This window comes from Hyperolius riggenbachi, chromosome 10 (genome assembly GCF_040937935.1).
Source record: "Hyperolius riggenbachi isolate aHypRig1 chromosome 10, aHypRig1.pri, whole genome shotgun sequence".
NCBI lineage: Eukaryota > Metazoa > Chordata > Amphibia > Anura > Hyperoliidae > Hyperolius > Hyperolius riggenbachi.
The window spans coordinates 20,385,458-20,409,621 of record NC_090655.1 but is presented as its reverse complement, the minus strand read 5'-3'; the positions used below and the strand labels follow the sequence as shown (position 1 = coordinate 20,409,621).

The window sequence follows — 24,164 nt, the reverse complement described above, 5'->3', positions numbered from 1 at the left end:
ATGGCTGATATTGTGGTGAAACCCTTCCCACCGTTTGCTCTCTGTATAACTCATTGCATTGTGGGAAAAAAACAGCTTTTTCCAACTGTCAAGCAAACAGTATCTCCCACTGTGCATAGAACTCTCAGTAAGAACATTCCATACAGATCACCTGGCAGAAGTAAAGATGTCACCATCAGTGATACATTTTAAATCGGGGAGAGGAATGCTTTTACTATGGGCAAACACTGACTTAGTAATCTATAAATGAATATTGTAAAAAATAAGCAATTATGTTATTTTCACTACAGTTCCTCTTTACTAAACAATGGCTTTATCTCTGCAGTAAGGAAAGCTGGACACCCGCAGCATGACCTGATCATTAGCAGTGTTGATCATATTGAGTAATTTTACTTTTGTTTTGTGTCATTTTTGCAATTACGCGATTATGATCATAATTACGATTTTGAGGTTAATCTTGATTTTGCGTAATTTACAAAAGTTAAGCAAAATTACATGCATGGAAGTCCACTAAGATGTGGACATAATAAACACATTTGTGTTTAAATGCATAGAAGTCTATAAGTTTAGGAATGTTTTTATTTTTGAAAAAATGTCATGCTTGAGAAATTATGATTCATAATTACGATTATGTGCAAATTTTTTTTTTCAGTCGTTTGAAATTTTGCATTACAATTTTACATTGTAATTATGAATTTCTCTGCAAAATTACTACAATGCGAAATTCAAGCTTCTCACTACTACTGTCTTTCCCCTAAAATAAGACATCCTTCGAAAGTAAGCCCCAGCTTATATTTCAAGCACCTATAAGACATCCTCCGAAAATAAGACCTAGCTGCAGGGACGGCTGGTGCTGGGGAAATTGAGGTAATGCTCACTGTTTAACCGCCCCCCCAGGTGCCCCCTGCTGCGCCATGCCTCTGATTTACCTCCTCTACTCCTGGCCCCCCTCCTCCAGAGAGTCGGATTCACCCGGCGGGCTGCTGCTCATGCTGTGCATCATTCAGTTCTCAGATTAGCGGTGAAGGCAGCTTCGGTAAAGTTGTGCAGTAACAGCACCACCCTCTACAGGAAGTAAACAGAGATCACTTCCTGTATACCGGCTCTGTTACTGGGGGGGGGGGGGGTATGGGGGGACCCTATGAGGCCCCGAAACGATCATTGACAATACGGTCAGAAATGTGTTTGGTATAAACACGGTACCTTGAAGAGTAGTGTGCTTTGATGTTTTTGAATTTCCGCTTGCTACCTGGTCCTGCACTTGCCAATGAATGACTGTTGGTGGACAATCTTCTTGTTTGAATGTAGCACACGTTGAGGGCCTTTCGCTATCCTTGGAGACCTTGTTGATTTCTGGGAAATACCCTTACAAGAGCCTTCTGTCTGACCTTTCAAGCTTCTTGGTTCTGCTTTCTAAATTCATTCCCACAGGGTACTTGTTGCTGCTGAAAAGAAAAAAAAAGTGTTGACCGATAAAGCAAAGTGTGCACTGGCAACATACTCTCTCAGTTGGGTGACCCAGAGCTGACCCTTAGACAGCTATTCAGTAATAATGTATAACCATTAAGAGACCTAAAATGAAATAAACAGATTTGTATCCTTATATTAACCTCCAAGCTGCATAAAATACTTCCTCACTACCATTTTATTTTTAATTGCAATTGGCATACCGTTCATACAGTGATGTTTGGGTGGATTTGGTCGGCATCCACCATCATCTTGTTTTATTTTTCTGCAGTAATTGTCCTCTAGAGGCCCAAAAAGTGCTGAAGCAGGGAATTTGGCCATGGAATGTGCCCTGATATTTGGTGCATCAGCAGAGGCTTCCTTTCTGTTATTTGCAGTCGCAGTTTGCACAGTGGGCAGCCCCACCGGCACCCAAATTACCACTTATAGCAGCTGATCACAGCTGTTAGCATAGGAGTCTATGGGTGCCCTACCAATGCCCGATATCTGTGAGGGTGAAGTATTACTTGGGGGGAAATCAGTTAGGGTTAGGTATAGGTTGGGAGAGTCTGTTAGTGTTAGGCATAGGTTGAGGGGGTGGTAGGGTTAGGCCTCAGTTAGGGGGGTTGGTTATGATTAGGCATTGGTTGGGGAGGGTTTAAGGTTAGGCTTCTGTAGAGGGAGGGTTCAAGTGAGAATTAGGTCAGGTGAGGTAGTAAAATATTCATAAAAATTACAGATATTTTACTATCATAGTTACATAAATATCAGTAATTTTACAACTATTTTAGTAGCAGCTATTTCTGGCCCCAAAATTACTGGGGCCCCATTTAAAACATCAGAATTTTTTCTACACTGACTTAAAAAAGGAACTGTAACCAAGGATTGAATGTCATCCCAATAAGTAGCTGATACTCCCTTTCCCGTGGTAAATCTTTAACTTTTCTCAAATAGACCATCAGGGGGTTCTGTATGGCTGATATTGTGGTGAAGCACCTCCCACAGTGTGATGTCAGCACCTAGGTCCAGACAGTTTCCATTTTATGAGCCTTGTTGCGTTGTGGGAAATAACAGCAGTTTCCAACTGCCAAGCAACCAGTATGCATATGTACAGTATATTTATAAAAAAAAAAAAAAAAAAAAACTTTTAGCCTATCACATTGTTAGTGGGTGTGGTTAAAGATAATAGCAGTTGCTGCTGTCTGTTTTTTCATGTCTGCCAGTAGTAAAGATGATGACATGCCGGCTGATTGTGGATCAAACAATATGAACAGATTACATGGCGAATATCAATCATTTTATTGATCTCTCTTATTTTTTAACTTCTCACTTTGCAATGTATTGATGTATGTTTTCCCCCCTTTTTGCTACAGTTCCTCTTTAAATAGAGTTCGGATCTGTTGCCTTCTGACTCCTGAACATTTTGATCTGTTCAGCCAAACTTCCCAGAAATGGAGCAGAGGAATATTAAAGCAGCACTACCTATTACCATTGATAAGTCCAGGATAAAAATATTTTAAGGTGAAAATGATGCCCATTGCCTTCCAAATAAGTCTGAGCAAACCCATTATATGCTACATTAGAGCTCTGAATCAGGGCGAGGGCTCTCTGACTAATGGAGGGGCGATCAGAGAATACATTTGTAATTAAAATCAGACTCTTCAAGGAATACTTGTCAAACAACTCCCTGCAATTTAATCTTGTTTCCAGCTCATGGTTGACTGGGCCGCTCTGCTGGCACCCTTCTGATAATCTGCACAAGAGGAGCTGCTGCTGCTGGTTGCCATAGCGTCTTGCATTTCAATATAGCTCTCAGACTGAGAGGAACTTCTGAAAACTTTCCTCAGCTTGTTGTGTCAATGCTGCCAATAGGATCAATTGTTCTGTAGTGTCTAGATGCGCACACGCTATTGATCAATGTCGCTCATCGGAGATCAGGATCTGATGATCCTTTTGGGCTGTGTGGCACAGACGCGGGTCAGCTGTGTTGCTGATGACTCGATGTGTTGCTATGCAGGGGGAGGGGAGGCGGAGCAACGCATGCGTGATGTAATGCAAAGGGCGGGGGAGTGGCACAAGCGTGATGTCACGCAGTGGGTGGGGGAGTGGCAGTTGAGTTGATGAGCTGATCTACTAGGCGATCACTTGCTGGTATTTACGTTCTTCTCCGTCACTCTGAGTCTGAGGTACGTGGTGTTTAAAGAGACACTAAAGCGAAAAAAATATATGATATAATGATTTGTATGTGTAGTACAGATAAGAAATAAAACATTAGGAGCAGAGACATAAGTCTAATATTGTTTCCAGTACAGGAAGAGTTTAGAAACTTCAGTTGTTATCTATGCGAAAGAGGCATTGAGCTCCACGGCTTTCAAAGTCGCAGAGAGCTCTGTCTTCTGAAGCTTGTTTGCAAACCAAAAGAGAAAGTAGTTCCCTCTAGTAATTAATCAAGGACTAACACTTTAACGAGACCATAAACGATTTTTATTGAGCTAACAACAACAATGTTAAAAACACTTAAAATCGAGAAAGATGGCCCATAGATCCCATATAATATAATATAAAGTGTTATGGACCAATCAAATATCTGCATCACCTGAGGTAATTAATAATAATATCAGAATAAGGTGATGTATTGGGCCAAAAACACCGACAATCGGAGAATATACAGATGCTCTGTCTCCTGGAGCTTGTTATCTCGACTGTCATTCACTGTATTGTTTTTTCTTCAGGTCAATAGTTCACTTGCCTGCTCTGTAAAATCATTTAGAATGCTGAGTAGTGTGTAAACTGCAAATATTAGAGAATGATGCAATGTTATAAAAAAACACTATATAACGGAAAATAAAAATATGAGAATATTTTCTTTGCTACTAATGTTCTAGTAATTATCCATACTACACAACCAATTCATTATATCATTTTTTTTCAGCCTCAGTGTCTCTTTAAGTAAACAAATGGTCTTCTCTATTTATCATAAATTAGCAAACATCTTTGGATGACCCCTCTCATTTCCTCTTGTAATGAAGGCATCTGAATTACATTTATTTATAATTGCAAAAAAAAAAAAAAGTCTATGCACCTTCTTCTGATGTTTCAAATGCCTATACGTTGTTTGTTCTAACTTCTAACATCTTATCTGCATGGAGGAATAGTCTGAAGAATGCTTATTAGTTGAAAGCTTACTCTTCTTGCTAATCATTGGTATCATCCTGATTCAAAACTTCTTGCATGTAGAAAAGAAAACCAGGTGATACAGACAATGAGGGATACATTTCAGTGAATAATTGTGCACGGTGATGCCGTTAAAGGGAAGGTTCAGGGACGATAAAAAAAAAAATCCATATCCACTTACTCGGGGCTTCCTCCAGCCCGTGGCAGGCAGGAGGTGCCCTCGGCGCCGCTCCGCAGGCTCCCGGTGGTCTCTGGTGGCCGACCCGACCTGGCCAGGCCGGGGGCCAGGTCAGGCTTCTTCTGCGCTCCACTCTGCGTTTCACGCCGGCGCGCTGACGTCATCGGACGTCCTCCGGGCTGTACTGCGCAGGTTCAGAACTACTGAGCCTGCGCAGTACAGCCCGGAGGACGTCCGATGACGTCAGCGCGCCGGCGTGAAACGCAGAATGGAGCGCAGAAGAAGCCTGACCTGGCCCCCGGCCTGGCCAGGTTGGGTCGGCCACCAGAGACCACCGGGAGCCTGCGGAGCGGCGCCGAGGGCACCTCCTGCCTGCCACGGGCTGGAGGAAGCCCCAGGTAAGTGGATATGGATTTTTATTTTATTTTTTATCGTTCCGGAACCTTCCTTTAATAACATCTTGTTACTAATGTTATTGAATATTTATGGACATTTCTAAACCATTAAAGGAATACTATCGATTCACATATTTTTTTCAATTGACACAGGAATTGTTTGGGAAGTGCAGCTAAGTACTAGTGTATATATTTTAGTAGCAACTTCTTTGTTTACTGTTAGCAAAATACTTTCAAAGTTTACTGACGCCAAAACTGACGGCTGACTGAGCCACGAGGAGAGGGGAAATTCCCCTCACACTTGATCAGTTAACTCTATGTGTAGCTCTGTGTGTGACAGAGAAGAGAGCTCCCAACAGCTGCAGCTCCTGTGTCTTCTGTTTCTGACTGACATGTCTGATGAGAGCAGAGGAAATGTAACTAATTGTCACAGCTTTCATACTGTTTTTGCTTTCAGAATTTAATATGTTTGATATTTGCTTTCTGTAGTCTGATATGCAACTCTGTCTGTGCATTGAAGCAGACACCCCTTCTGCAATTGATTTGTCCCAATATAGCTAAATCCTACCCTCAATAAATTACAGTTTTTGCCTCTGATATTTAACATGAAAAGTAGGAAAATGTTTACACAGCTACTTAGACATTATTTGCACACTGTCATTTTAGAACACTTGGGTATCGATAGTATTCCTTTAAATAACATAAGTAACAAGATGTCATTACTGTCATCTAGTATTATTATACATTGCCTGGTCCTGGCGATCGCGTCTTCTCCACTTCCTGGTTAGGTTGCAGAAATTCTGCAACCAGCTAATCACCATCCAAGACTGAAGCTGCATGGTGATTGGCTGGCTACAGGACAGCTGCAAACTAACTAGGAAGTGGAGAAGATGTGATCGCTGAGACCAGGCAATTTATAACTACAATTCTTCCTACTCTCAAACTGAACCCTTTCTCTACCTATGCCTAACTCTAAGACAGCCCCGGGTGCCTAACCCTAACCACTCCACACCCACTGCCTAGCTCTAGCCACTTCATCCCCATGCCGTCCCTAACCACTCCACCTGTTGCCTAACCCTAACCACTCCACCCTCGCTGCCTAACCCCAACCACTTAACCCCTGCTGCCTAACCTTATCCACTCAACCCAGCTGCCTAACCCTAATCACTCCACCCCTGCTGCCTAATACTAACCACTACACCCTGCCTGCTAATCTTAACCACTCTACCCCTGCTGCCTAACCCTAACGACTCCACCCCCCACCTAACCCTAACCACTCACCCGGCTGCCTAACCCTAATCACTCCACCCCCACTGCCTAACCCTTACCACTCCACCCCCTGCTGCCTAACCCTAAACTTTACCCCCATGCCTAACCACTACACCCCTGCTGACTAACCCTAAACTCCACCCCCATGCCTAACTACTACACCCCTGCTGCCTAACCCTAACCACTACACCCCTGCTGCCTAACCCTAACCACTACACCCCTGCTGCTTAACCCTAACAACTCCACCCCCATTGCCTAACACTAACCACTCCACCCCCGCTGCCTAACCCTAACCCCTCCACCCCCACTGCCTAACACTAACCACTCCACCCCCACTGCCTAACACTAACCACTCCTCCCCCCTGTCTAACCCTAACCACTCCACCCCCATGCACAACCACTCCACCCCTGCTGCCTAACCCTAACTACTCCAACCCCCGCTATCTTACCCTAACCACTCCACCCCTGCTGCCTAACCCTAAGCAGTCCACTCCGCAGCCTAACCCTAACCACTCCACCCCTGCTGCCTAACCCTAACCACTCCACCCCTGCTGCCTAACCCTAACCACTCCACCCCTGCTGCCTAACCCTAACTACTCCAACCCCGCTATCTAACCCTAACCACTCCACCCATACTGCCTAACCCCAACCACTTAGCCCCTGCTGCCTAACCCTAACCACTCCACCCCCGCTGCCTTACCCTAACCACTCCACCTCCGCTGCCTAACCCTAACCACTCCACCCAGGCTGCCTAACCCTAACCACTCCACCCAGGCTGCCTAACCCTAACCACTCCACCCCCACTGCCTAACCTTAACTACTCCACCCCCGCTGCCTAACCCTAACCACTCCACCCCGCTGCCTAACCCTAACCACTCCACCCCGACTGCCTAACCCTAACCACTCCAGGCCCATGCCTAACATTAACCACTCCACCCCCATGCTTACCCTTAATTCCCCTGCCTAACGCTAACCCCTCCTGCCTAATTTAAGACAGGCGGCAATAGTAAAAGCCCCAATGATCAGCATCAAGGAAGTTAAATTATGGTGCCCGATAAAAGTGGACACTAGGCATTTACTATTGCTGCCTACGGCAGCGCCATTTTTATCAGTGTTTGTCCTGCACCATTTTTATCTGCCGCGGAGGAGAAGGAGAACTCTCATATGTGTGAATCGACAAAGACCTCTCAGTACATAACCATCCCTGGCTTTATTGATATTCGCCTTGCATGCCTTCTGGGTAATCCAGGCCCAGCTGAATCTCTTCCATTCCTTCTCTTACCTCTGACAGTGATTAAACACCCGTCCACGGTGGATCCAGCGTGTGAAATGTTTCCCTTGCCTCCATGCATGTATTCATGAGAAGTGCCTGCTAGGGACTGATGCAAATAAAACGTGTTCTGTTCCCGTCAGGATAAATGCAATCTTTACTTCTCTACATCCCAGGGAGGAGGTCTGGTCTCACTGCTAGCTGCATGAACGTCCTATAGGTTATTGTATGTAGGAGTTGTTCTGCAGTGGTTGCTTTGTGATAGTGACTGCTGGTTACATTTGCATTCATTTTCATGCTTAAATAATGACGCCTTCTTCCTTATATTAAATCATCGTCCTCATTGGTGTTATTTACCATGTTACATTGCCTCTAATGTATTCATTTATATTGCCTCTAGTGTATTCATTCATATTGCCTCTAATGCGCACATTCATATTGTTCTTTGTGAATGGGGAATTTGGTATAACAGAAACAGAATGAATCAGCAATAGCTGGTTTATATTAGTGATGGGTACTTAAAGGCAGGGGCGCCTTTAGGCATAGGCAGTACAGGCCATTGCCTGGAGTGCCATTGGTTCTGGGGGCACCATTTTGATGGATTAAGCCCCGCCCCATGGGTGTTCTATTACTTGTTTCTGCTGCATCTGCTTAGTTCTAGGGTGCTGCCACTGTGTCCTTCTGTGCCTTGTGCATCCTTTTTCCCCCTTTGTGCCTCCTTCTGTCCCTTTTGTGCATCCATCTGTCTCTTTGCGCCTCCTTCAGTCCCTTGTGCCAAGTCTAACCCCCTGTTTGTCTTCCTGTCTCCCTTTGTGCCTCCTTCTGTCTCCGTGTGCCTTCTGCAGTCCCCCTTTGCCTACTTCTGTGCCCCTTTGTTCCTCCTTCTGTCCCCCTTATACCTCCTTATATCCCCTTTGCCTTTCATTGTCCCCTTGTGCTACCTCTGCCCCCTGTTCCTCCTTAAGTCCCACTCTGCCTCCTTCTGTCCTCATGTGCCTCCTTCTGTCTCCATGTGCCACTTCAGTCCCCATGTGCCACCTCTCCCCCCTGTGCCTTCCTCTGTCCCCCTGTGCCTCCTTCTGTGCCTCTTTGTGCCTTCTTCTGTCTCCCTGTGGCTCTGTCTGCCCCCCTCTGCCTCTCTGTGCCTCCTTACTTCCTCCTCTGCCTTATTCTTTCCCCCCTTTTGTGCCTCCTTTTGTTCCCCTTTGTGCATCCTTCTGTTCCTCTGTGTGCCTCCTACTGTCTCTCTGTGCCTCCTTCTGCCCTACTTTGTGCTTTTTTCTGTCCTCCATTGTTCCTCCTTCTGTCCCCTTTGTGCCTCCTTCAATCCCCCCGTGCCTTCTTCATTCCTCCTGTGCCTCCTTCTGTCCCCCTTTGTGCCTACTTCTGTCCTCCTTTGTGGCTTCTTCTGACCCTCGTGCCTCCTTCTGTACCCCTGTGCCTCCCTATGTCCCCCTGTGCGCCTTCTTCAGTCCCCCTGTGCCTCCTCCTGTCCCCCTTTGTGCCTCATGAAAGTGGAGCCCTGCCTATTTGTATTTTTGGGTGAAACGCTGCCCACATTGTGTATTTTTTGGTGAATCGCTGCCCGCATTGTGTATTATCTAGTGAAACGCTGCCGTATGTTCTGGTGAAATGCTGCCGTAATTAGTGTAATTTCTGGTGAAACGCTGCTGCATTACGATTATTTTCTGGTGAAACATTGCCACATTTTGATTATTTTCTGGTGGAACACTGCCGCAATACAATTATGTTCTGGTAAAACGCTGCAGCATTACGGTTATTTTCTGGTGAAATGCTGCTGCAATATAATTATTTTCTGGTGAAATGCTGCTGCATTACGATTATTTTCATGGGGGGGGGCACCATGGGGGATGGGGGGGGGGGCGCCACAGGTTTTTCTCGCCTGGAGTGACAAAATGGCTAGAGGTGCCCCTGCTTGAAGGGAATCGGAGGTGAGAGGGATATGGAGGTTGACATGGTTATTTCCTTTTGAAATAATGCACATTGCCTGGCTGTCCTGCTGATCCTCTGCCTCTAATACTTTAGGCCATAGACCCTGAACAAGCATGCAAATTAGATGTCCATGACAAATCTGACAAGATTAGCTGCATGCTTGTTTTGGTCTATGCATGAGGGACTAGAGCTGTACTATGTAGATAGGTTCCATTTCTCTGTCACTATTCACAGAAGAATGATTTGCTGTTTGTTTCTGCCTTGCTCACACATACACGGCTTTCTCACAGATCATATGAGAACAGCTGAGGGATTACTTAGCTACAGAGAAGGATTGAAGGGAAGGACTTGTACTTTTTCCTGTACTTGGATGCTCCCCTCCCCCCCTCCCCCCTGCATTCAGAATGAGCTCTTCCTGTCTGTAAACTCTGTTTACTATAGACTGTGTGAGGCAGAGAGACACAGAAACAGCTGATGAGCTATTTACACACTATTTGAAGCTATATTTCTGCTTTCTATTATTCTGAAGAGACTCCAGTCACAGCATTACAGCCAGTGAGGACTGTCTCTGTATGCTGGATATGCTGGACACAGTCCTCCATTGTAATGCACACAGTGAAAACTGTAAATGTCATATTTACTTCACGTAAAAAAATATAAAGATGAAAAAAGCCTTTGTATTGCTATTTGCTTGTAATTACTGTAAATATATGTGTCATTTAGAATTTAAGTTACCTATGATAGTTGTCCTTTAAATGGGTTCTGTTGTCCTTTTAAAAAACAAAAACTGCCACTTATATGGGTCTTCGATCAGTCCCCTACAGCTGGAAAGTCTTGCGCCATCCTCTTCCAATTCGCCGTTCCCCGCCGCCAGTCCAGGTGTATTTATTTGTCTAACTAGGCAATAAGAAGTGCGGTGCGCTCCCATGGCCGCGCGCATGCTCGCTCCCGCGCACGTCAGCCGGAGCTTACTGCGCAGGCACAGTATGAAGGTTTCCTGTACTGCTCTTGCGCAGTAAGCTCTCGCTGACGCACACGGGAGCGAGCACACAGCCGCACTTCTATTCGTCTAGTTAGACGAATAATTACACCAGGGCCGGTGGCGGGGAACGGGTGATCGGAGGAGGACAGCGCGGGACATTCCAGCTGCAGGGGGCCGATAGAAGCCTGAGGTAAGTGTCAGTTTTTGTTTTTTAAAAGGTCAACATTACCCCTTTAAGCACTGTCCGTGTTTACCGTCATTTGCGCAAATGTCGCAATTCCTATTCTAATTTTTGCCGTCGCTTCAGGCGATCCTGGGAGCAACATGGTGCTTCCAGGACCACTAAGCGTCTCTCCCTGCAAAGGCTAAAAATGATGCCAGAAGCCACCAAATGCTTTTCTGCATGCTTGGACACCTATGGGATGCCCAAGCTTCAGCAGCACGTCCGGTGCCCAATTTACTTGTTTGGCTTGGGATGGCCAGCTGTGTCTCATTCTGAAAGAAATATTTTTATTTATAGAAAGCCGACAATTCCATAGCGCTGTACAAAGTACAACACCTACAACAATGTGAAGCATAGATAGGATCGTAATTAGCTAATTACAATTATGCAAAATTTTGCATAGATTATGTTATTATGATTTGTAAATTCAATTGCTTTAATGTAATCATTTGTAATTTCGCATAATTTGTGCATAATTTCGTGCCGACTTTAGTGGTGAACATGAACAGCAAAGCCCCCATACTTGTTATTGTCAACAAAACTGCTACGTATGTTAAGAAGAACAGTGGGTACAAGTCCAAAAAAAGTTTTAAAAAAAGTAGTTTTTGAGAAAATCGATTCAAAATGGCAAAGGAAAAATGGTATTTTAACCTCAGAAAAAATATAGTTTAAAACAATTTTTCCTTTGCATTTTTTTTAAATCAATTTTCTTAAAAACTACAAGGTCTTTTTGAAAAATATTTTTTTTTGACTTGTTCCCACTAGCAAGTTTGGTGGCCTTGCTATTAACCGCTAAAACTGGCACAAAATGATGCAAAATTATGAATGATTACAGTTACAGACTGAATTCATTAGGATTTTACCAAAAATGTTGCATTACGATTTTGCACTGTAATTGCGAATTTCGATGCAAAAACAGTGTTCTCCCCAGAAATTTTTTCCAGCCGGGTGGCATGAAAAAGTAGCCGGGTGGCGTGTGACGGGGGAATTCAGGGCCGATGCAACTCTGCTTACCGCACAGGATGAGGAGGAAAAACGATGACAGCCTGTGCTTACCAAAATTAGCTGGGTGAAGCACCCCTTTAAAAGTGCCTGATGAGAACACGGAATATTGGTCTCTGTTATAGTTTCATTTCATACTAGGGGTGATCGTTGCATTTAATATGTTGGTTAATTTCACGTACCATACAACAGTGTTTGTTGCATTTCAAAGGGGGAAGGGGGGGGGGGGGGTTAATTATGGATGTTATTTGTTGCTGGGGTATTGCAGATAGTGTACAGGGGTCAGTATCGTACTAAATTATCTGCAATACCGCTGGACCACAGCAGTAAATAACATCCATATGAAATAACATGTATGTGAACTCTGCAAGAATCACTCCCCACCCACACACTGCCCTTTCAAGTCGGCACCTGCACACACCTTCAACACAGGAACCGTGTTCCATATTTACTTTTTTTGCATCGGTGGGGAACTTTTAACAGACTTTGCACAACTACCACATCCAGATTTGTGCTTTGTACAGTTGTAAATCAAGTAAAGTATAAGCACTTATGGGCAATCAGGCAGGCTGACACAGACAGCATTCAGCACCATCCTCCATCTCCAGCAAGTCAGCTTATCTAAATTGCAGCTGACTGCAGTCATTGTTTGCTTGTTTTCCCAGGTCCCCTATAGCTTGAAAGCTCTGCAGACTGAAATATATCAGATAAAAAGTGCTCCTGCTCATTAGTGGACACATAGATCTCATACCAGTAGAAGGAGTTCCTGTGCAGGATTCCAGGCATCAGACCGGCATAAATCAGAACAGCTTCTGTTGAAGAGAAGCAGCCGGGATACAGAGGGGGCGGGGCGGCTGAGCTCAATGTCGCGTGCACTGCCTGATCTTATCTGTGCACTGCCTCGGAGCTGCACGGAAGGGATGGGACTGGCTGCTGATGACATTCATCCAGCCCAGGACAGAGGGAGCACACTGGTTTCGCTGGGTGTGAGAGACAATCTGCCCGCAGCTTCGCCTCCCCCCACACAGCAGTAGCCTGCCTGCACTTCACTCAATCACACTAGACGTCCGCCTCCACTAGTTGAGCTGCCTGCGAGTTAACACATGTGAATGCAATGCAGACACAGGCAGCCAGCAAAGCGGGGCGGACTAGCAGAGTATAAACACAGCACTACTAGGGAGAAGCTGAGGCTGACACACTCCGTGAGAAGTTTGGATCTCAGCTCACTCCCGTATGTAGTGTTGTCCGGATCATGAACGATTCGGATCTTTGATCCGAATCTATTTTGTGAGTCGAATCATCCGAATCATCAAAATGAGTGATTCGGATCGCAAAAGGGGCGGGGCCAGGAGCGACACGCCCCCTCTCAGCGGGCAGCGGGGTCCTGGAAGTAGAGCAGAGATGGATCGCTCTGTTGGATGGGAATCAGGGGAGCCAGCCTTGCAGGGACAGGTAGAGGGGACATGGGTGCCACTGCCAGATATGTGTAGAGCACACATACTGGCTATAACGTGCTGCTCGTTACAGGCTGTCTGTTCCGTAGTTGTGCACAGTGAACACATTGGAAACTTTTGGCTCAGCTCAGCATAGCTCAGTAACTTTGCAGGCACTGTGATTGCTGTGCAATAATCCTCCTGCACTTATCTTTGGGGAATGCTTTGGGGAATGCTTTCTTTCACTGTGCGACGTTTCCATTCAAGGTATACAGATGAACATGTAGGTGAAATACATGTAAAGCATATGATTGCTGCATGTGGGTATTGTGTGCAAACATTTCTGCTCTCTGCTTCCCTCCTCCCTTCTCTGTCCACTCCCTGCCCTCTGTCCATCTTCTCCCCTTCTCTGTGTGTCCACCCCCCTCCCCTTCTCCTGTCCTGCTAGTCATTTCAACCCCCGAATGCTTCCCTTGTAAAATGATCCGAGATTCGGATCAAAGATCCGGATCTTTTCAATGATCCGATTCGAATCATCCGGATCATTGAAAAGATCCGAACTTCCCATCTCTACCCTTATGCAGAGCATGGTCCCGCCCCTTACAACCTACCCAGCCAATCGCTGTACCAGGAGGAGGTCACACAGGCAGAGAAGTCTCCTGCAGTGTATATAGCGCAGGCTTTCGCTATTGTCTGAGACGGCCACTAATAGAAGGCAACGAAGTGCTCATGGCTGCAGTTTTACAGCACCACTTTTTTCTAGTTAGACGGGCAGGAAAGCAGGTGGGCGGGCATTCAAATCAGCCGGGCGGCCCGCCCACTTAATTAGGCCTGGGGAGAACACTGCAAAAATATATCTATGCAAAATGTGTGCTCGTCGTTAAGCATAGATATGTTGAGCAGTTCGACATCCTGAACAATCAGGAAACCCAGTGACACAAGTACCGATGCAAACATGTGCCTGAAGGACTGTTTTTTGGATAAGGCCAGAAAAAATCCAGAACAAGTATTGGTGGTAGGAGGTGGAATTGTCAGGAGAGGTTTGGATGATTGAGGATCTGAAGTAAAGAAAGCAGGAGAAGGTGGCCAGGCATGGGCAGGTAGGATGAAGCAATTTATAATGAGATACTCTAGGACAAGAGCTCATTGTTAAAGAAATCCAATTTAACGGTGCGTTTGAAGCGATGAACATAAGAGGACAATTAAATTATCCTGAGTGGCAAATCCCTTCACATAAGTGCAGCGCAAGAGAAATTCTGGAGAGGACGGTGTGAGGTAGTTATAAAGGAAGATGAGAAGAATCTATCAATAGCTGATCAGAGGTCACAGAAGGAGGAGGTTCGACTCGGAGATCAGAAGCATTGTGAAGATCTTAGTAAGGACAAGTTGATTTTTATTCTGTGAAATAGCTGACAGCCAGGGCCAGTTCTCTCATTAAGCAAGGGGAAACACTTGCATCAGGTTCAGAGATTACAGGTGCAGCATGTCTGTACTGTGTTTACACTGCCAACATGCAGTCAGAGTAAGAGGAGAAACGAGAGGAGAGCGAGGGAGATGAAGAGGTCATCTTTGAGGAAAAGCAGTTTGTTGTGCTGTGTGAGGAGTCTGCCAGTGAATGAGGAGGGGAGAGGCAGGAGAGCATCATTGGGGAAAAGCAGCTTGTGCTGTGGGAGGAGTCTGACAGTGAGTGAGGAGGGGTGAGGCAGGAGAGCATCATTGGGGAAAAGCAGCTTGTTGTGCTGTGTGAGGAGTCTGAAAGTGAATGAGGAGGGGTGAGGCAGGAGAGCAGCAGTGGGGAAAAGCAGCTTGTTGTGCTGTGTGAGGAGTCTGACAGTGAGTGAGGAGGGGAGGCAGGAGAGCAGCAGTGGGGAAAAGCAGCTTGTTGTGCTGTGTGAGGAGTCTGACAGTGAGTGAGGAGGGGAGGCAGGAGAGCAGCAGTGGGGAAAAGCAGCTTGTTGTGCTGTGTGAGGAGTCTGACAGTGAGTGAGGAGGGGGGAGGCAGGAGAGCAGCAGTAGCTGACTACGGAGGAATGGAGGACGGCCAACTGGTTGAGGGTGAGCAGTTTGTTGGTCAGAGACTTACAGCCAGCCAGTGTGTTATTGTGTTGAGCTGCAGCATGCCATGTCTCAAGTGATTGCATAAGCCCCCCTTGCTGACTGATGCAGAGTAAATTGTTGTGTGCTGTGGGGAGGAAGAAGGGGGAGGGGGGGGGCATCCTCACAAGTTTGTCTCAGGTAACAAAGAGTCTAGAACCGGCCCTGCTGACAGCCAGCATAGGGAATGAAAAAGAGCAACAGAGTTTAGATATGAGAGTAGAAAAAAGAGGGTGTACTAGTTTATGACTACAGTAGAATCCCTGTATAGTAAACTCCTAGGGGCCAGAAGTGGTTTACTATATCAGAAGTTTACTATGTCAGAAATGGTCATACTGGAGAACATAAAGTTCACTATTGCACTGTATCTTAATTCAATTCATGATTGGGTGTCACTGTTTCTTTTCAATGCTTCAGTAAGTCAGCACAGACGGCGTCTAAGCTAGATCAAAATGCATAACGCTCAATATGCAGATTTATGCATGCAATAATCATGCAACAGCTTGCACAGAAAGCATAGGCCTCACCAGTTAATACTGATAATCTACTCCTCTGTCCATATTTTTGAGCAGCTTGGATGCTGTAGTGTTGCAGCCATGCACAAGGTAGCCAGAGATTATTGACAGGCAATTTCTTCAGTAATCAGGCAGCAGCTTACACAGGAGGCCTAGGTCTCACCAGTTAGTGCAGGAACAGTACTGATATTGTACTCCTCCATCCACATGCAGCCTTAATGATACTTTAGCGTTGCAGTCATGCACAAGCAAGTCACAGATGACAGGCATTTCTCTCAGTAACCAGGCAGCAGCTTACACAGGAAGCATAGGTCTCACCAGTTAATGCAGGTGCCGTGCCAATAGTGTCCTCTGTCCAGTGTCCACATTCCTGTGCAGCCTGGATGATACTGTAGTACTGCAGCCATGCACAAGCATGTCAGAGATGACAGGAAATTCCATCAGTAATCATGCAACAGGTTACACAGGAAGCATAGGTCTCAGTAAGTAATGAAGGTACAGTACTGATAGTGTGCTCCTCTGTCTACATTCCTCTGCAGACTGGATGATACTGCAGCATTGCAGCCATGCACAAGCAAGTCACAGATGATTGACAGGCAGTTCAGCAGCTTACACAGGAAGCATAGGTCTCACCGGCTGGTGGTTTTGAGGTGATTCACGCATGCCCAGAGTAGTGTGCAGATAGCGAGCAGGCTACAAGTGTCTGCTTGAACACCCACCCACCACGGCTCATGGCTCCACAACTGACATATGATGCATGCCCCGCCCACTTTCCACTATATCTACTCTTCTGCTTAACAAACCCTGAAAATGTGGCGTTTCTAGCACCTACAGGAGCTTTGCTATTAACCGCTAAAGTCGGCGGAATTGTAAACTGCAGAAAATCCGCATTACCATATGCGGTATGCCGACAAATTTAGAGGTTAATAGGAAAGGCCCCATAGATGCTAGAAACACCACATTTTCTGGATATGTTAAGTAGAAGAGTGGGAACAAGAGGGAAAAAAATCTTTCAAATAAAATAAATTTTAAAGTCGGCTGAAATTTGCGCAAAAATCCGCATCGGAATGCGGTAGCGGTAATCCGCAATGGCGGAAAGTGGAATTAACTAACCCTAGTAAGAAAATATCATTACCGATGGCATCTCTCATACATTACCTGGTCCCTTGCGATCACGTCTCCTCCACTTCATGGTTAGTGTGCAGGAGTCCTGCAGCCAGCCAATCAGCATGTGGGATTGAAGCTGCATGGTGATTGGCTGGCTGCAGGACAGCTGCAAGCTAACAAGAAGTGAAGGAGACGTGATCGCCTGGGACCAGGTAATGTATACTAAATTCCCTGCCTACTCTCACACTGAACCCTCCCTTGTCATCCTGCACCATTTTTATCTGCTCCCATTGTAAGGGCCCGTTTCCACTGCAGCCGCACGTGTCTGCAAGACGCGTGGCGGCACTTCTGGATCTGCGGTTATGCTGATGAATCCCATGAGCCGTGCCATGCACGGCTATGGGATTCGCACAGATTCGGATGGAAAAGCTGGCAGCTCCATTACTCCCTATGGCAGAGTTTCCCCGCACAATTTGCCTGCGGGGAAGCTCTGCAGATTCGGCCCGGTTTCCGCGCAAGTGGAAATGGGCCCTTACACTCCTGATGCTATCACTATGGATTGCTCAAAACACCGTGAACAACAGTAAACAGAATAGTAAAGCATAACAATATTCTTAGATTGACTCAGACAGTGCATAATACAATGCCTGGAAAAAAAACTCTACCACTGTCTATGTACAGACTTACCAGCGCAAGTTAAAGTGCATCTCCCCCATACCACAGGAATCTTGTCTGACCGCACCTTAATAATGTACAGCCCTGATCACTTATTTATGACTTCTTTGCATTTGAAATGCTTTTTCTTTTTTCTTTATATATTCAGCTAGCACGCTGTCAGGTCACCCCTTGGTAAAACCTGTTCAGATATTATTGCTGAAGCATCTGCATAGGGAAGCACTGTTTCATAATGCCTTCCTTCCATTACATCTAATTACGAAGCTTTATCTTATACGGCACTTTTCGGTTTACAAGAAGAACGTCGCGAACGTTTGAGTCAACAGAAATTCTCATCTTCACAGCAAAAGTCGGATCACGGTAATTGCTTGCCACTCGAAACTGCACAAACCGGCAAAAATCTACCGATGGAGAGAATAATATTTCTTTTATTAATGTGCCAAATGAAACATTTTTGGATTCTTGAAGCAAACCTGAATAAGCTGATGAGATAAACATTTATGTCTATATAGTTCTCCTCACCCTAAATAGGACTTTTTTGGATTCCAATAGCTCATTAGATTAGATGTTAAAAGTTGGAGGTCACATTCACAGTGGGACATTATGGTTGCACATTAGAAAGTCTTATAATGCAACTTACTGCACTGCAATGGTAATCCTATCTGCCGTTCACAGTGCGAGGTTAAAGTCGTGTTATAATGTTGCGTTGTGGTAACCCACTGCTTGCAGTGCGTTACCTCTTAACGCAGACATGTTGCAACTTAAACGTCGCATTATGACCCACTGTGAATATGCCCTAAAACAAACTTCCTTTATGTATTTCGGACACATTAGCAGTTTCAATAGTTATCTCGTTTTAGATAATTGCATTGCTTTTGACCTCGTTCGGCAGAACTCGTGCTGTAAATTCTTGAAATGCTTTGATTTCTCTCTACTAGCAGAAAATACAGAAACTAAAAGCAGAAGTCCTCTGTTATTGTCTCACACTGACCCCTAGTGGCAGTAGCCGGGGGTGGATGTTGCTGTGGCTTAGGCAGGGAACACACTAGCTGTGAGTGAGCGTTTTGGTCGAGGATAGCCATGTACGTGCATGTGTGTGCCCGCTGCAGCATCTGCTGATGCATGCCGATCCTCTTCCCTGCTTAAATACACATTACAGCAGCACTAATTAGAAGCAGGGAAATGTAACAAATAGGAAATAAAAAAACTTAAATAATTTGGCCTGGAGCACTTGCAAGCCTCTACATAAATTGGCTGCTAAAGAGTTGATCAATTTGATCAATGATGCTTATCTACCTTCAGTACAGACACATTTTGAACTATTTCTGTTTCAAGTACACCTGAACTGAGATGGATATGGAGGCTGCCAGAGGCGATTTAAGTAATTTATCATAAAACTTTAATTGTACTGCTGCTACGTAAGGTGATGCCATTTGGGTTTCAAATAAGGGTATATTTTGCTGCATCATCTACTTTTTCTCCCTGCACTTCAATGATGTTTAAAATATTTCTAAATGGAAAAAGTGTGAATAAAAGTTTTATAGAAAGTCTAACTTGTTGTCTTATTATAAAGGGGTGTGGTCTCAAAAGTGGGCGGAGTTGAACAATGTGTCTGAACAATATTTGTATTGTAATAGCTGCCTTTTTTTATAGCTTGCCCTGGTCATATAGTGACCGCCTCCCACCCCCTAATTATAACTTTCCCTGGGGACTAATATTCCCCCACTCCTTCACATATACTCGCATATAAGCTGACCCGCGTATAAGCCGTGGTATCAACTTTTCCCTCAGAAACCAGGAAAAAGTGATGGACTTGTGTATAAGCCCCCTATCCACTATAGCCCCCTCCACAGTAGCCTGATGTGCCCCCAGTGCAAGTCATTCCTTCTCCCCATAGCCAGATGTGCCTCAAGGATGATACAGCTGTGTCTTGAGATGCCATAGATATGAGAGACAGCGATTGCCACACAGGAAGAATCCCCAATCATTGCACTGTTGACACGTTGCTTGCACACCCTGATTCACAGGCCAGGGGACACAGGTAGTGCACTCTGCGCACCATGTTGCAGGGGATGGGGCAGGGGCATAGCAGGGAGCCAGCTGGCAAGAGCAGGATCACTAGTGCACATTCCTTAAAGGAATACTATCGATTGAAACAACTTTTTTTTGTAATACTCTATATTAGTGAACACATTACCACTAGTGCTAGGGGCACTTTATTTATTCACCCAGGTCCCTCTCCCTCTATCCCTGCTTACAAATTAATTTCTCACACAGCTCACAAATATATTTCACTGTGTCACTCACAGCATGCAGCAGACATGAGGAGAAATAGGCTGATCTGAGGTGGTAACAGGTAAGTAAATGAGCTGGAATATTGCTGGAATATAACTAGCTATAACACTAGTCTGTGTTTACACTCAGACTGGCTGCCTGCTTGAGGTGATTCACTCCAGCTGCATCCACTTTACAAGCTGCTGGGAGGGGCAGACCACTGTCTACAATTAGCATTATTAGTATCTTTATCAGTCAAGAGAAGCAAAGATTATAAACACACATTGCTAGAATCTTTAACCCCTTACCATTATATCAACAAGATTCTTTCAGCAAGGTGATAATTAAACTATAAACTGAGGAGTTGATAGCAACTCCCCTGTGCAGAGACATGGTCTAGCCCTCTGGGAGCCGTCAATATTTAAATACATTTTGTGTCCAAAACTGACGGAGGATTTTACAGCTGAGAGGAACAGCTGTGTGAGGAATCAAATTGCTCCCAGTACTTGTCCTAATGTGTGCTACAACATACAGCATTTAAAAATAAATGCATACATCGATAGTATTCCTTTAAGCTCCTCTGCCAGTAGCAAAACCTGCTCCACCATCCGTTCTGCTCCACTGACTCACATATAAGCCAAGGGGGTAACTTTTTAGCACATTTTTTTTGCTGAGAAAATAGGTTTATATGCGAGTATATACAGTATTTTCCCTTGTAGCTTAGTGTTCCCCTCTTTTCCCCTACAGCTTTACCTGGAAACCTAGTCATTACCCCTCCCTCTTATAGCTTTCCTTGGTAGTCCCGTGGTCTCCATCCTACCTCATAGCTTTTTCTGGTAGTTTAGTAGCCCCCTCCATCCTAATAGCTTTATTTAAAGGAATCGTCATCCAAAAAAGAAAAATGAGTTTAACTTACCTGGGGCTTCTACCAGCCCCGTGCAGCCATCCTGTGGTCTCGTAGTCACTAACTGCTGCTCTGGTCCCCCTCCGTCAGCTAGTTTTGTTTTTGCCGACCTCGGTGGTGCAGGAACATGAACACATACATTTTTACGCATTGCACCACTAACGTGTAAAAAATGTATGTGTTAATGTTCCTGCACCAGCGGGAATGCGTAAAAATGTACTCTGACTTCGAGGTCGGCAAACACGAAACTAGCTGCCAGCGGGGGACTGGAGCAGCAGTGAGTGACTACGAGGGCACAGGATGGCTGCATGGGGCTGGTAGAAGCCCCAGGTAAGTGAAACTCAATTTATTTTTTGCCTGACAATTCCTTTAAATAAAAACCCTTTTAATGCAATACATGCTGTGTGCGAGACAAAAATGAAAAAAAAAAATCTGCTTTATCAAAGTAGATTTTTTTTCTTTAAAGGATATTCCTTTATTTAAGATAAAAATAATGTTCTCTGTGGTAATTGTGATTAAAATATTTAGCATTTTTCTTTTTTGTACAATTTTATTAACTTAACCTGAATAGGGATAATTTATCAAAGACATAAGAATTAACCTGTCTATGGAACAATGTAGAAAATGTTCAGAGTACACCCTGTAAATTTCCAAATGAAAAGAGAAGTGACTTGTATAAACTGGAATTCACCTCAAAGCTTACAAACTTTTGTATTTTACAAGTTTTAAATGAGTTCTGCCTTTAGGCCTCTTTCACAGTGAGACGGTGCGTTTGATGCGAGGTTAAGGTCGCATAACGTGCCCCTAATGCAACGCATTGAAAGGTTATAACTAGGACGTTATAGTACATTCTTTAGCCCTACGTTTGGTGCACCGTTTTCGTTGCACAGTGATGGAACGAAAACGGCGCATGCGTTACAGAAAAAAAAACATTAGGCCTGGAACCCACTGAAATCCGCAAACGCAACCGCTAGCGTTTTGTCTGAGCAGTTTGCAAGCGGATTCATGCGTGTTGTCGGTCGCGTTTTGCAACAGTGTATTTTTTTGCTCAGCGGTTGTGTAGCGTTTTGCGTTTTGCGTTTTTATCCTGATTGGTCCTGTGAATTATTTTTAATTTTGTTACAGTGTGCTGAACCGCAAAACGCTAGCAAAAACGCTCAGTTTAGGTTTTGCTGAGCATTTCTGCTAGCGTTTCAACACTTTACATTGAAGCGCTAACGCTCCCAAAATGCTGCAGGTCCTGCGTTTGCGTTTCTGGGAAACGCAAACGCTCCTGTGGAAGTTGCCCCATCCATTAACATCAGCTGAGCGTTTTGGCAAAACGCTAGCGTATCGCAGCGCTGCCAAAATGCTAAAAAAAACGCTCTTGTGGGTTCCAGCCCTGACTGAGCATGTGCAACACACACAACGCAGCAGATTTATTGCTAAATACAGCATGCAGCACTCTCTAAATATTGCTACACGTTACACACAACGCAGCGTGTGCACTGTGAATGTCGCACAGACTTTGTATTGCTGTGCGTTAGTCCACGTTAAAACATTTTCTAACATGCGACTTTAACGTCGCAGTATGAAAGAGGCCTTAAAGTACAACTGAATAGTGATGAGCATAATGACCTAATCACAATTAAGCAAAATTACGATTTTTGACGTAATCGAAATTGATAATTTTGCAAAATTACGCAAAATGTTGTGTTTATGTGGATTTTCGTAATTACGATCATTTTCATAACGGAAACGAATCAGAATTTCATGTTTAACGCGGAAATTCAGCCGTTCTCAAAATTGTGCTGCAGTCCAGAGCCTCCTGATACATTGACAATGCATGCAGGGACCTTTGCATTATCAGATATTGCAAGGCCCAAAACCAAGTGTCTCAGCATGTATGACCGCTAAGTGCACCTTGGCAAAGAGCACCTGTCTAAGGGTGCATACACACATCAGACCATAGTCTTTGGAAAATGAAATATCACAGACCAATTTTACCCCCTTCCATGTAGTATGAGAGCCATACCTACACAGTCTATTCTATTGAGCTGAACTCCCCATCAGACAGAAATCTTTGTAAGATGCTGCACACAAAGATGCTGTACACATGCAACAGATCTGTATCTGCTAAAGATCAGTTCCTGCACAAGATCCATTCCTGCAAAATGCATTCATAGTCTATGATATCTGCAGATCCTCATACACACCTTGTTTAACAGACATTCATCTGCAGATCAGATCCACCAGGATGGATCTTCAGATCTGCAGATGATTGTCTTATCTGCAGATTAATTATCTTTCTGCAGATTATCTTTCTCATTCAGGTTAACAAGGCAGAGTGTGGATTCTAAACAGCAACTTTGACAATCTAACGTAATCTTAAAAAAATAAGCCATTAAACTGAAAAAAAAAATATGAGACTCCATTCCATGTTACTAATATTCTATTTATTATGCGTACTACACAGCATGATTTATCTCAGAAGTTATTTTCACTTCCGGTTCACTTTAACAGCCTTACAAAAATTACAACATAACATTTTTGGACCTCACATAAGAAAGAAAACATTATTAACCTACTTGGTGGTAATCCCAAGCTGAGCTCGGGCTATGCCGCCGCGGAGGATTGCTCTGGCCCTGCTGGGCCGATTTGCATAATTTTTTTTCAAACACGCAGTTAGCACTTTGCTAGCTGCGTGTTTGTTCCAATCCCCGCCGCTCACCGCTACCCGACGCGAAAGAGGCCCCCCCCCCGCAGACCCCTTGCGCAGCCTGGCCAATCACCACCAGGCTGCGCTATAGGGTGGATCGGAACTCCCTCTGACGTCATGACGTCAATGACATCAGTCCGCAGGGAAGGGGGAAGGATGTAGCTAGCGCAACCCCCCACCCCCACCGTGCACTGAAAATAATCAGAACTGCAGGGAGGTTAAGAAACCCTTTTTCTACCGCTAAAGTATATAAAAAATAAACACATATACATGTATGTATGCAGTATAATACTATACAGTATATATATATACATTTTTGCCTAGTTTCTTCGGAGTTTATAATCCACTCCTTTCTCACGCATGCAGGGCCGGTTCTAGACTTTTTGCCGGCTGAGGAAAACTTGTGAGAATGCCTCCCCCATTGGAATGATCGTACAGCACCCAACAATTTGCACTGCACGCTAAAGTTGCGGTGCCCCCCTCCCCAAAACACCCTCAGTATAGGTAGGTAGCCAGGTGTAGGTGTCCCCAGTGTTGGTAGCTAGGTACAGTTGCCCCCAGTATAGGTTACC

At 44.8% G+C, this 24,164-nt stretch overlaps 1 protein-coding gene and 1 long non-coding RNA gene across 2 annotated transcripts in view; one reads left to right on the top strand and one right to left on the bottom strand.

Moving 5' to 3' along the window:
- Positions 1-1,441, bottom strand: part of LOC137534074 (uncharacterized) — a 94,490-nt gene extending 93,049 nt beyond the window's left edge. The window contains exon 1 of the long non-coding RNA XR_011024301.1: positions 1,204-1,441. This is a non-coding gene — a long non-coding RNA (uncharacterized lncRNA). The remainder of the gene's footprint in view (positions 1-1,203) is intronic.
- The window catches only part of TCERG1L (transcription elongation regulator 1 like), a 301,739-nt gene that overhangs the window by 123,835 nt on the left and 153,740 nt on the right, over positions 1-24,164 (top strand). The gene's annotated exons all lie outside the window — the stretch shown is intronic.